This window comes from Lactuca saligna, chromosome 8 (assembly GCF_052625555.1).
Source record: "Lactuca saligna cultivar CGN05327 chromosome 8, ASM5262555v1, whole genome shotgun sequence".
Taxonomy (NCBI): Eukaryota; Viridiplantae; Streptophyta; class Magnoliopsida; order Asterales; family Asteraceae; genus Lactuca; species Lactuca saligna.
The window spans coordinates 26,542,682-26,555,045 of NC_136424.1; positions in this window are offsets into that span (position 1 = coordinate 26,542,682).

The window sequence follows — 12,364 nt, forward strand, 5'->3', positions numbered from 1 at the left end:
GTTACCATCCTTCATGGTAGATCTAAACGGTCCACACACATCGGTATGTATGAGGTGCAATAGACCCTCACCCCTTTCGCACGTACCAGCGAAGGGTGACTTAGTCATCTTTCCAAGTAAACAAGACTCGCATGTGTCATCTTCCCTAAGGTCGAATGACTCCAACACTCCATCCTTTTGGAGTTGGGATATGCGTTTCTTGTTAACATGTCCAAGACGATAATGCCATAAGGATGCCTTATCCATACTATTGGAAGAATCCAAGTACAAAACATCATTTCCTAAGTTATCAGCAATCATAACAGTTTCATAAATTCCATTACATGGTATAGCTTCAAAGTAAAAGACACCATTTAGATAAGCTAAAATAAAACCATTCTCATTATTAAAAGAAAATCTAAAACCTTATCTAAACAAACCATGAAAAGAAATGATGTTTCTAGCCATTTCTGGCGAATAGCAACAATTGTTCAAATCTAAAGATAAACTATTCCTAAGCACTAAAGAATACACTCCAATCTTGGTCACATGCGACGATCTTCTGTTCCCCATGATTAGATTTATTCTTCCATGCTCCACGTCTCTACTTCTTCTTAGTCCCTGCACATTAGAACAAATGTGATAACCACAACCGGTATCAAGAACCCAAGAAGTATTGTGGGAATCATTAGATTTAATTGTATATATACCTGCGAAAGATGGCTTGATCTTTCCTTCCTTGATGGCTTGCAGGTACTCCAGGCAGCTTCTCTTCCAATGTCCTATCTTGTGGCAGTGGTGGCACTCTGCCTCCTTCGGATTAGAGCAGGGCTTAGCGGGATCAACTTTGGTCCCACTAGAAGAGGCACCATCTCGGGCTTTCACCTTGCGATGGTTCTTTGAAGAAGCCTTCCTCTTCTTTCCTTTGCCTTGTCCAATTGCCAAGACAGGAGCAGCGGGCGGATTGGGAGTTGGTGCAACAGACTTGTCCTTGAAGTTGCTCTCAGCGACCCTCAAGAGACCTTGGAGTTTGCTTAGGGTGACCTCTTCTTTGTTCATGTGATAGGTCATCCTAAATTGATTGTAGCTCGGAGGCAAAGAGTGAAGCACCATGTCGATCGCCAAGTCTTCCCCAAAGTCAACATTTAACTTGCGAAGGCGGTCGACATACCTTTGCATCTTTTGCAAGTGCACGGTAAGAGATTCTCCATGACCCATCTTAGCGGAAATCATGTTCGTGAAAATCTCATAACGCTCTTGTCTCGCGTTTTGATGGTATCGCTCCAATAAGTCTTGATGCATTTCGTACGGATACATGTCCTCGTAGGACTTTTGGAATTCGGAGTTCATAGTCACGATCATGATGCAATGCACTTTCGTTGCATCACGCTCGTGAGTTTCGAAAGCGGTGATTTCGGCGGGAGTAGCGATTTCGGGGTTGATTTTCTCGAGCTTCTCATCGAGGACATACTCCTTATCCTCATAGCGAGCAATCGTGCGAATGTATCTTATCCATTCGCTAAAGTTCGTTCCATCAAAGGTGACCTTTTGACAAAGGCTCATCAAATGTAATTGCTTATTTTGCAAAAAATATGACATTTAAAGGTTGAAAATGAAAATACATGGAAATGGGTGTTATAGACACCCCTGCAATAAATAAAGAATTTCAGTAAGTCCTAATGTGAAGCAAAATTTTCACCAAACCTCTACACAAATATCACAAATGGGGGAGATCATCAGCAAACGAATCAACACCGATGAGAGATTAGGGTCTCTGTGATTTTGAATGAAGAAAAAAAAGAGAAAACAAAAGAGCGAAAAATTAATCGTAAAAAACCTAGAAGAAGACAGATGGTTGGAGAACGTCTCTCTGTATGCATATGATCGGAAGTAATAACGATGATAGGGGGAGCAAATATGACTAACTCCAATTTTGAGCCAACGCCGAAGAAGTTTAGCCGGCTTATAAATGTTATTGTTTATAAGCCTTATGGTTATTAATATTATATATAATAATAAGGGATATAGCACGTCGTAATATCGGTTTAACAATTAAATATCTATAAATGAAATCTTTATTGATTAAGTAAAAAAATTAATTAATAATTAACACAGATTCATAGAGTATAACCAATAACACATGGTATTGTCATTTAGATAAGGAATATTTAGACCATGTAAAGAAAAAAATAACAATGGTACTCATTAGGTTTGAGACTTGGCCTTGATACAGTCATTAGAGGATTAGGACATACGACTTTATAACATTATCAACTTGTATGTTGCTATAAATTTCAATAAACTGGTATGTATTTTACTTTCAAGTATTCAATTGGGTTGAAGGGTTCAATTCTTAAAATACTCTCATTCTTGAGTATTTTAATAGTTTGATACTAAGATGGGAATTCAATCGTTTTGACATTTTCATTTATGTACTGGTTCGGCTTGTTTAGATAATTTTATGTTAGTTCATAGGTTACACTAAATGGGGGAAGATTGTTGATGATTTTAGTGTCACAAGACATTTTATTTAATTGGAATTAACATTTGAGCTAAGAGAATTATTATTTGTACTATGTATTATATGTTTGGTGAATGCGGAGTGCATGCACATATAAGATCGAATTATAAGTCGGTACGATAGAATGACAGGATCTTAGGGGCAGCGCCCCTAGCGGTAATAAGTACTATATACATATGTTTGGTGAATGCAGAGTACATGCATATATCAGATCGAATTATAAATCGGTACGACAGAATGTCAGGGTCTTAGGGGCAATGCTCCTAGCGGTGGCCCCACTTACACAATTTCATTATGGAAAATCTAAATTATAATGGGTGGTTATGGTAAGACTGACAAATCTCGTCAGTTTTAGAAACCATTAATTATGTCATTAAATCTATGATTGTCTTAACTTATTTAAAAGACGAAAACCATAATCTATCAAGTATAAATACGACGCCTCAATTGAGTTTTCGATATACCCTACGAAGCTTTCATTCTTCTATAAAAAAATCTCAGAATTCTCCAACAATTTGGCTTAAGTTTTTGTGCCCAGATTCGTGAGTGTCCATTTGAATTATCCTAGAGTGGATTTCATGTAACCTGGACATAGATTAGAAATATCTGTTCGGAAAGTGAACTCGTACAATCCATTGATAATCTAGTTCTTCACAATAACCCTACTATACGCCCAACAAATATTGACATACTTTTATTTGATTTCGATTCTAATAGTTTTTTAGTTAGATTTTTATTGTATTTGTTTATTTATTGATTGTTTTTCAATAAATATTTAGTCAGTTTATGGTATTTTAGTCATTTTAGACTTTAGGGGTATTGTAGTCATTTTAGTCAATTTAACCTTTAGGGTATATTAGTAATTTTAGTTGGTTTACCTTTTAGGGGTCTTTTATTTAGTTTAGTTTGTAGGGGAGTTTTAGTCATTTTGGGTAGTTAAATCTTTAGGGGTGTTTTAGTTATTTTGGGCAGTTAAGTTTTTAAGGGTGTTTTAGTTATTATGAACTTATAAGACCTTGGACCATTTTAGGCACTGATTCTAATAGGAGTTAAGGGCATTTTAGTCACTTATAACTTTTTAGATGTATGGGTTATTAGGCACTTGAGTCATTTTTACCATGTAGGGGTATTTTAGGCATTATGTACATATTGGCATTATTGTTTTTAACTTTTTTAAGTTAAAAACAATATTTTTAAGTTAAAAACAATAATGCCAATATGTACATAATGAGTCTTTTTTAAGTTAAAAACAATTTGACTTTGGCCTATGGTCCCAGGAAGAAGTCCCAAATATTTGGGGGTGTTTGTATTGAGATATCATGCACATACAAAGTTATAGCATGAATGGTATTACTTAAACATAACAATTTCATTTCATAGGGTTTGTTTCTACATCCTAATAGCAACTTACATATATTATAGGATATATAAAATTAATTGTTCCTATATCTTAATAGAAGTGATTACCACCACAAACAGAACCACAAAATAAGAACAAAAATAAGCAACCTTCACAACACCAAAATGACAAGCCCAAGAAAGAAATGTAACCTAAAGTTCTTCACTGGGTAGAAGAACTTGTAGGTTAAAACCCCCACCCCAACGACAACGACAAATCCCAAAACACATTTGACTTTCTTGAACTTCTTGTTGTGGACGATCAACTTGACATATGTTGCTTGAAGTGAAAAGAAATGATTTTTGAGATCATAAAGCATATTTGAGACATCCATTTGCCCTACCCTAGCATCATCAATTTCATTGTTAAGGGCGTCCATATCTCTTCTAACCCTTTTTGTTTAGCTCGTGCATGTCATTAACAAGCTCCTCCTTGATCAATGACACCTCCAACTGTGTTTGGAGGAGGCTGATGGCCATGTCTTCTTCTTTGAATCCGTTAGACCCGCTCTCCTCTAAGTGACATCGGTTACTAAACGACCGACTATTAGGGAGAGATGCAGAAAGGGTACGAAAGTTTGGACTTATTTTTTTAGGGCACATGCTTGTAGTTTTATACGGAGGCGGCAATGAATAGTTCTAACTTTGACCCTACGATTCGTACACAAAACGATGTCATTTGGGTAACCAATAACAATTGCGTGGTTGCCATGTCATGTCTGATGTGTTAACTAATGTGGATGTGACACACTAACCGGATATAACAAATCTAAGAGACTAAATTAACAAGTTGTCAGGCACTTTCTTCCCTCTGAAAGTTAAAGTTCATAAGATATTTATGTTATTTTCCCATATAAATATATAACAATAAAAATGAGATACCAAAGGACTTCTAGCCCAGTAGTACCGAGTGTTGTCCTCCCTTCTAGAGATTGAGGGTTCAAGTTTTATTGGAGACATTTTGTTCTCATTAACTAGAAAATGACTATATAACTAGAAAATGACTAGTTTTGTTTTTAGATAACGTATCTGTTTGTATTTGTTGATTATTTTCTTGTTTTATAATAGTTTTCTTAGCAGATAAAATATAATCTTTTTCTTCTTGTGAAATATAGAAATCCCACCAGCCTTTAAGACTGCCAGTAAAACCAGAAGTAATAATATTAACAATTTGGAGTTGAGTATTATTATGAGCTTTATAAGCATTAGCAGCCATAGTCATTTCTTGTACAATATTCATAATTTGATGTTCAGAATGGCCATCAATATTCCATTCATAAACAGAATTACCATCATATTGAGAACGGTCAAATTGAAAACTTCGTTCTTCAAGTTGAACATCTGGAAGAGAGGGTCTATTCCAATAATTTCTTATGGTTGATTTTGGATTTTTTCCGAAAGTGCTTTGCTTTGATTGATGAATTTTATTAAGATTTGAAAAGTCATTAGTGAGTTGATTAATATCATCATTTGTATCAAATTGTTGAGCAAGAGTTTCAAAATTTGTTTCACTATTAATATCACTATTTTCAGATTCTTCATTCGTAAGAGTATTAATATTATTAGTGTTTGAGATATGAAGTTTTGAAAGTCTTTTTTCTAATTCGTTAATTAAATCTGTATTTCCTAGATTAAAATTACCATCGATTTGGCAAGGAACAAAACTTAAATTACTAGTGCTTGCCATATCTTGCTTGTTAATGTTTTTATCTTTAAAAAAATTTTCTTCAATTTTTACTAGATGCTCGGTAATACTAGATAAGGTTTCATTTGCATAATTATTTTGGTAAATAATTTTTTGAAGACCCTTTTCGGTAGTTAATTGATTTGGGGCTTGAACTAAAGGAGTTGCAATAAACATATCGTTAATAATAATTTCTCCTTTTGGTGGAAAATTAGCAATAATTTCTTTATTAGAAATAATATCTTTATATTTTTTCTCTAAAATGGGAGTGATAGAATCATTTTTAAATGGGTAATTTATTTTATGTTTAGGGGCATAAATTAATTCAAACCATTGAAAAAAAGGAGAATGGATTTTATTTGATAAGACATAATCTTCCCAAAGGCCTAAATGGAGAAATCTTAAGTAGTATGAATAATTTTCTTCGTGCCAAGCTCTTTTTTTACGGTTATAATCTTTATAATACTCAATATTTTTTAAGTAATCAAAATCAACTTGATATTCTAAATTCGAGAAATTCATTTTAACAGGTTGTTTTTGTTAGGATTGAAGAAATATGCTTTATCGATTCTAAATTATGACTTCTTGATTTTTCGTATTTTTTTATTCCTATCGATTCTAAAATTACAATCAGTACATACTTCTGGAGAAAGAATTATTTGAAAATCTAAAGACTTTGAACATCTACTAGTAGAAAGAGAGACTCTTGGAGATTTTTTAGACATTGGATGAACATTTTTTAGAGAATGAATTTTTTCTTGTGTCTTCAACTAAAGGATAGCCTCTATTTATAATCATCTTGGAGTCTTCAAAGTCTTGAAATCATCTTGTGATAAATTTTGCCGTAAGAATACATGGCCAATCAATAATTATTTGCAAGTGGTTGTCCTTGAAAGTGGTTGTCATTCATCTTTTGAAACAATTGTCGTTTGTAATCAATAACCATCCTCTTTTGATAAAGCAAGCCATTATAGAGCATCTTCTAAAGTTTTTTGTCTTCATATCATCGTTGATTATAGATTTGATAATAATTTTGATAAAAATTGTTTATACATAAATACATGAATACCTACATAGTATACATGTATTCGTACTTGAAAAACGAAATTTTGATAATAGAAAAAACGAAATATCTTACATTTAAAGTATTACATCAAGATAATGATTTCTTATTCTTCATAAGGATCATCAAAAGGGTCTTGAGCGTCTTCAAATAAATCATTCTTTATAGATTTTGGAGAATCGTCAGAAACTGATGGAGTTTGGCGAATTTCTTGAAGTAATTTTTGAAGTTCTTGAGGAGAAGAGGTAGCAGCATCTTTAATTCTTGCAATTAGATCCACATCAATTTTGGGAAGACTGTTGATAAAAGTGGCTTCGACTTCTGGTTTTTGAATATATATTTCTTGATAATGTTTAATTACTGCTTGTTCACTAGCTTGAGAAATCTTCATTTTATCCCACCATTTTGAGCGAAATTGGCGATTAAGCCAGGGAGGAGAGGAGTCCTTTGCTTCTTGATAATGAAAAGTCCAAGACATTATCCATGGAACTTTAAATATCATAGTGAATTGTAACATGTATTCAAATTCTGGAATTTGTTGAATAAACAATTCTTTAAATTTGAGATATCCATCGTAAATTTCTTTTGGTAAACAATTTGGAAGAATACCCATATATTTGTACCAATTGATAAACCATCTTGGATATTCACAATTGAAGTTCAAATCAAAGAAGATAAACCATGAATGTGAATAATTCCGAATAAAGAATGCCTTAGTCCAGGCGTCTTGATAATCATAGTAAGAAAATTTGGGATAAGCAGGATAACTTATAAGAGGTTTTTCAGAGTGAAGGTTTGGAACCCAACTTTCTGGAGAAATGATTTTGATAATATGAGCTTTGCTAAAATCAATGTTTCCCTCTTTAGAATTAGAACGATGAACAAAATTGACTGAACCAGATTCTTGCAGAATAGCTTGATAATATTCTCGGGTTTTATATGAATCAACATAAAAGGTTTTTCCTTGTCCAAAGAGATGATTGGTGAGAATATGAAAACCTTGGTGTAACTTATGGATTTGAAAATCTTCAAGAATTTGAACTCTTAAGAAATTTGGATTAAGAACATAAGGAGTTTTTGTAGAAGGGCTAGGAGTAACAGATTTTTGAGTTTGAGGAGTGATAGGTTTTGCAAAAGGGCTTATTGTGTCAGTTGAAGCAACTTTTGGAGTAACAAGTTTTGACTGAAGGATATTAGAATAAAGTTGTGAATTCTTAGAAGTAGGTGTTAAAGGAGAAAAACGATTTTGATTTTGAAATGGAACTAGCTTTTGAGAGGCTGGAACAAGATTTTGATAGACTGGCTTCTTGTCATCATGTTTGGAAGAGGACGATGAACTCATTTTCCCTGCAAAAATTCTCGAGAAAGAAAGTCAGGAAGTGAGTTATTTTCTCCTTTTATAAATTCTATTTCGAAATCAAAGTTACCTAAGAGGGCTTGCCAACGAGCAAAAATTTGCTTGGAAATAATATTTTTTACATCTTTTTCCAAAATACTTTTTGCAGATTGACAATCTATTCTTAATAAAAAAGTTTTCATAAATAAATCATCTTCAAATTTCTTAATACATAAAACAATGCTTAAAATTTCCTTTTTGACAGTTGAATAATTTTTCTGTGTATCATTCCATGCACCAGAGTAATATCGAACCAATTGCTCTTCAGTTGAGTTAACAAATTTTTGTTTTAAAATTCCTCCGAATCCAATATCACTAGCATCGGTTTCAACTATGATTTCGGCATCGGGATGAGGTAAATTTAAACATGGCAAAGTAGGGACCTTTTGTTTTATATATTTAATTATATCTGTATGTTTTTGAGTCCATGGTTCAGGATTGTCTTTTAATCGATTATAAAGCGGTTTACATATGATCCCTAAATCTTTGAAAAAATCATGGATGTAATTTAAGCATCCTAAAAATCTTTGAAGTTGTTTTTTATCTTTAATTTCATCAGGAAATTTAGTAGAAAATTGCAAGCTTCTTGTTATAGGTCTAATAGTGTTTTTGACAATATCATGTCCTAAAAAACGAATTTCATTTTTAAATAAATGCATTTTTGTTGCAGAGACAGCTAAACCATTTTGATAAATTAAATCATGAAATTGATTTAAATGTTTAAAATGTTGATCAATTGATTTTGAAAAAATTAGGACATCGTCGATATAAGCAATAGCAAAACTACTTATAGGAGTTATGATATCATTCATAATATTTTGGAATTCATAAGGAGCATTTTTTAATCCAAAAGGCATTACATTCCATTCAAAATGCCCAAAGGGAACATTAAAACCAGTTTTGTATTTATCTTCCTCATGAAGTTGTATTTGCCAAAATCCTGATTTCATATCAAACTTTGAAAATATTTTTGAATCATAAAGCTTTTTTAGCAAATTTCGTTTATTAGGAATAGGATAACGAATCCATTCTAAAACTTTGTTTAAAGGTTTATAATTGATAACTAATCTTGGTGATCCTCTTTCTAATTCTGCAGCATTCATAACATAAAATGCTGAACAAGACCATGGTGACTTAGAAGGTCTTATGAGTTTTTTATTTATTAAATCTTGAATTTCATTTTTACAATGACTTTCTAATTCATTATTCATGTGAATGGCTCTAGATTTTGAAGGAATATCCTTTTCATTAAAAAATTTTATATATGGTAGTTTTACAACATGTTGCTTTCTATTCCAAAAGGCATTAGGAATATTAGAACAAACATTTTTTTCAAATTTTAATTTTAATCCGGTTATTTTATTTTGAATATTATTATCACTTAATTGATTAGTTATTCGAACATTATTTATTTCGTTAATAAGATATTTGGCTTGTTGCGTTTTATAATTAAGGACATTAATTGTTGAATATAGAGGAGGTTCACAAAATTTAAATATAATTTCTTTTCCAAAAACGTTGGTTCTTATACCATCATCATGAACCATAAAAGGATATAGTTTTGTAATGAAAGGTGTTCCTAGAATTAAAGGAGAAGAGAGATCTTTTACTAAAATTAGGTGAGTTTTATAACAGTAATCTTGGTCATTACAAATATGAACATCAGAAACTTTATAATTTACAATTAATTTTGTACCTCCGGCACCAGTAAGTCTAGATGTAGTTTTTTCATAAAATTGTGTAGGAAAAATTCCTTCTTGAATACAATTCATATCAGCACCACTATCAATTAAAGCAGTTAGATTAATTTTAAAATTATCCTTAACTAAAGTAATTTTAGTGTTCCATTTTTGAGAAACTTGATTATTTATAAGTTTACCAATAGTTACATTTTCAATTTTATTTTCTTCTTCATTATTAATTTCTATATTTTTGTTTTTAAAAGTAGAAGGTTTTTCTTTTTCTAAAATTAAAATTTTATTTTTTATTTCTTTTATTTCTCGTTTTACTATTTTTAATTCTTCTTGAAGTTCTTGCATAGAAATTGGCTTTGCTTCAGTAAATCTTTCGTATATACTTTTTAAATTAAAATTTTCATTATTAGCAGGAGTTATGTTATTAGTTTTATTAAGCATCTGTTTTATTAGCAATTCTTGGATATTTTTATCTTTTATAGAATCAAGAGAGTTTAAAAGATCTTTATCATCTTGCGAAAGAACATTAATGGAGCCACTAGTGATTACATTGATTAAATTGTTACAATGACATTTACCAATACATTCGCAAATATCAGAATCTTCAGAACTTGAAGTAGTATTTTCGAGAATATTTAAATCATTTGTTTGAAAGTCAGAAATACTTTCATCGGAATCTGAATCAGTATTTAAAATAATTTTTCTTATTTGTTCTTTCAAGTCTTCAGAGACATTTAACTCATTTATTTTTGTCTTAGCATAACAATTATTTGATGTATGACCATTACGCCCACATTTATGACAAATAATAATATCTTTTGATTTTTTATAATTTTGTCTATAGGGTTTTTTGGCTTTCGAAGCGTAATCTTTACCCTTTTTATAATTTTCTGGAAGATTATATTTCTTTTTCCTGAAATATTTTGAAGATCTTTTCTTAAAAACTTTAGATTTTGAAGTAGACAGACCATTCAAGGGCTGATAACCATATTGTTGGCAAAAATTTCCCAATTCATTTTTACTGTTAATTCTATCTTTTTTGAGTTTTTCTTTAAACCTAAGATCAGCACAAACTGCTAATCCCTCTTTATTAATATAGTTTATTAAATCTCCATAAGTTAGATTTTGATAAGGAATGGTATTATTAAAATTTTCTCTTAATTTTTGTCGAACTCTTTCCGCAAAGAGTTTTGGAAGGCCAGCAATAAAACGTTCTTTCCAATAAGACTCTTTACAATCGGGTCTTGAAAAAACTTTAACAAGATAATTATCTTTATACCATCTAAAATCAGTAAGTTTTCTGCAATGTAAATTCATTAAAATTTCTGAAGTTTTTTCTTGAAAAGTAGTAGGATCCCCTACAAAGTTTTTGATAATAGCAAAAATTAAAGTGTTAACCATATCATCTTCAAACGTTTGTATTTGTTGATTATTTTCTTGTTTTATAATAGTTTTCTTAGCAGATAAAATATAATCTTTTTCTTCTTGTGAAATATAGAAATCCTACCAGCCTTTAAGACTGCCAGTAAAACCAGAAGTAATAATATTAACAATTTGGAGTTGAGTATTATTATGAGCTTTATAAGCATTAGCAGCCATAGTCATTTCTTGTACAATATTCATAATTTGATGTTCAGAATGGCCATCAATATTCCATTCATAAACAGAATTACCATCATATTGAGAACGGTCAAATTGAAAACTTCGTTCTTCAAGTTGAACATCTGGAAGAGAGGGTCTATTCCAATAATTTCTTATGGTTGGTTTTGGATTTTTTCCGAAAGTGTTTTGCTTTGATTGATGAATTTTATTAAGATTTGAAAAGTCATTAGTGAGTTGATTAATATCATCATTTGTATCAAATTGTTGAGCAAGAGTTTCAAAATTTGTTTCACTATTAATATCACTATTTTCAGATTCTTCATTCGTAAGAGTATTAATATTATTAGTGTTTGAGATATGAAGTTTTGAAAGTCTTTTTTCTAATTCGTTAATTAAATCTGTATTTCCTAGATTAAAATTACCATCGATTTGGCAAGGAACAAAACTTAAATTACTAGTGCTTGCCATATCTTGCTTGTTAATGTTTTTATCTTTAAAAAATTTTTCTTCAATTTTTACTAGATGCTCGGTAATACTAGATAAGGTTTCATTTGCATAATTATTTTGGTAAATAATTTTTTGAAGACCCTTTTCGGTAGTTAATTGATTTGGGGCTTGAACTAAAGGAGTTGCAATAAACATATCGTTAATAATAATTTCTCCTTTTGGTGGAAAATTAGCAATAATTTCTTTATTAGAAATAATATCTTTATATTTTTTCTCTAAAATGGGAGTGATAGAATCATTTTTAAATGGGTAATTTATTTTATGTTTAGGGGCATAAATTAATTCAAACCATTGAAAAAAAGGAGAATGGATTTTATTTGATAAGACATAATCTTCCCAAAGGCCTAAATGGAGAAATCTTAAGTAGTATGAATAATTTTCTTCGTGCCAAGCTCTTTTTTTACGGTTATAATCTTTATAATACTCAATATTTTTTAAGTAATCAAAATCAACTTGATATTCTAAATTCGAGAAATTCATTTTAACAGGTTGTTTTTGTTAGGATTGAAGAAATATGCTT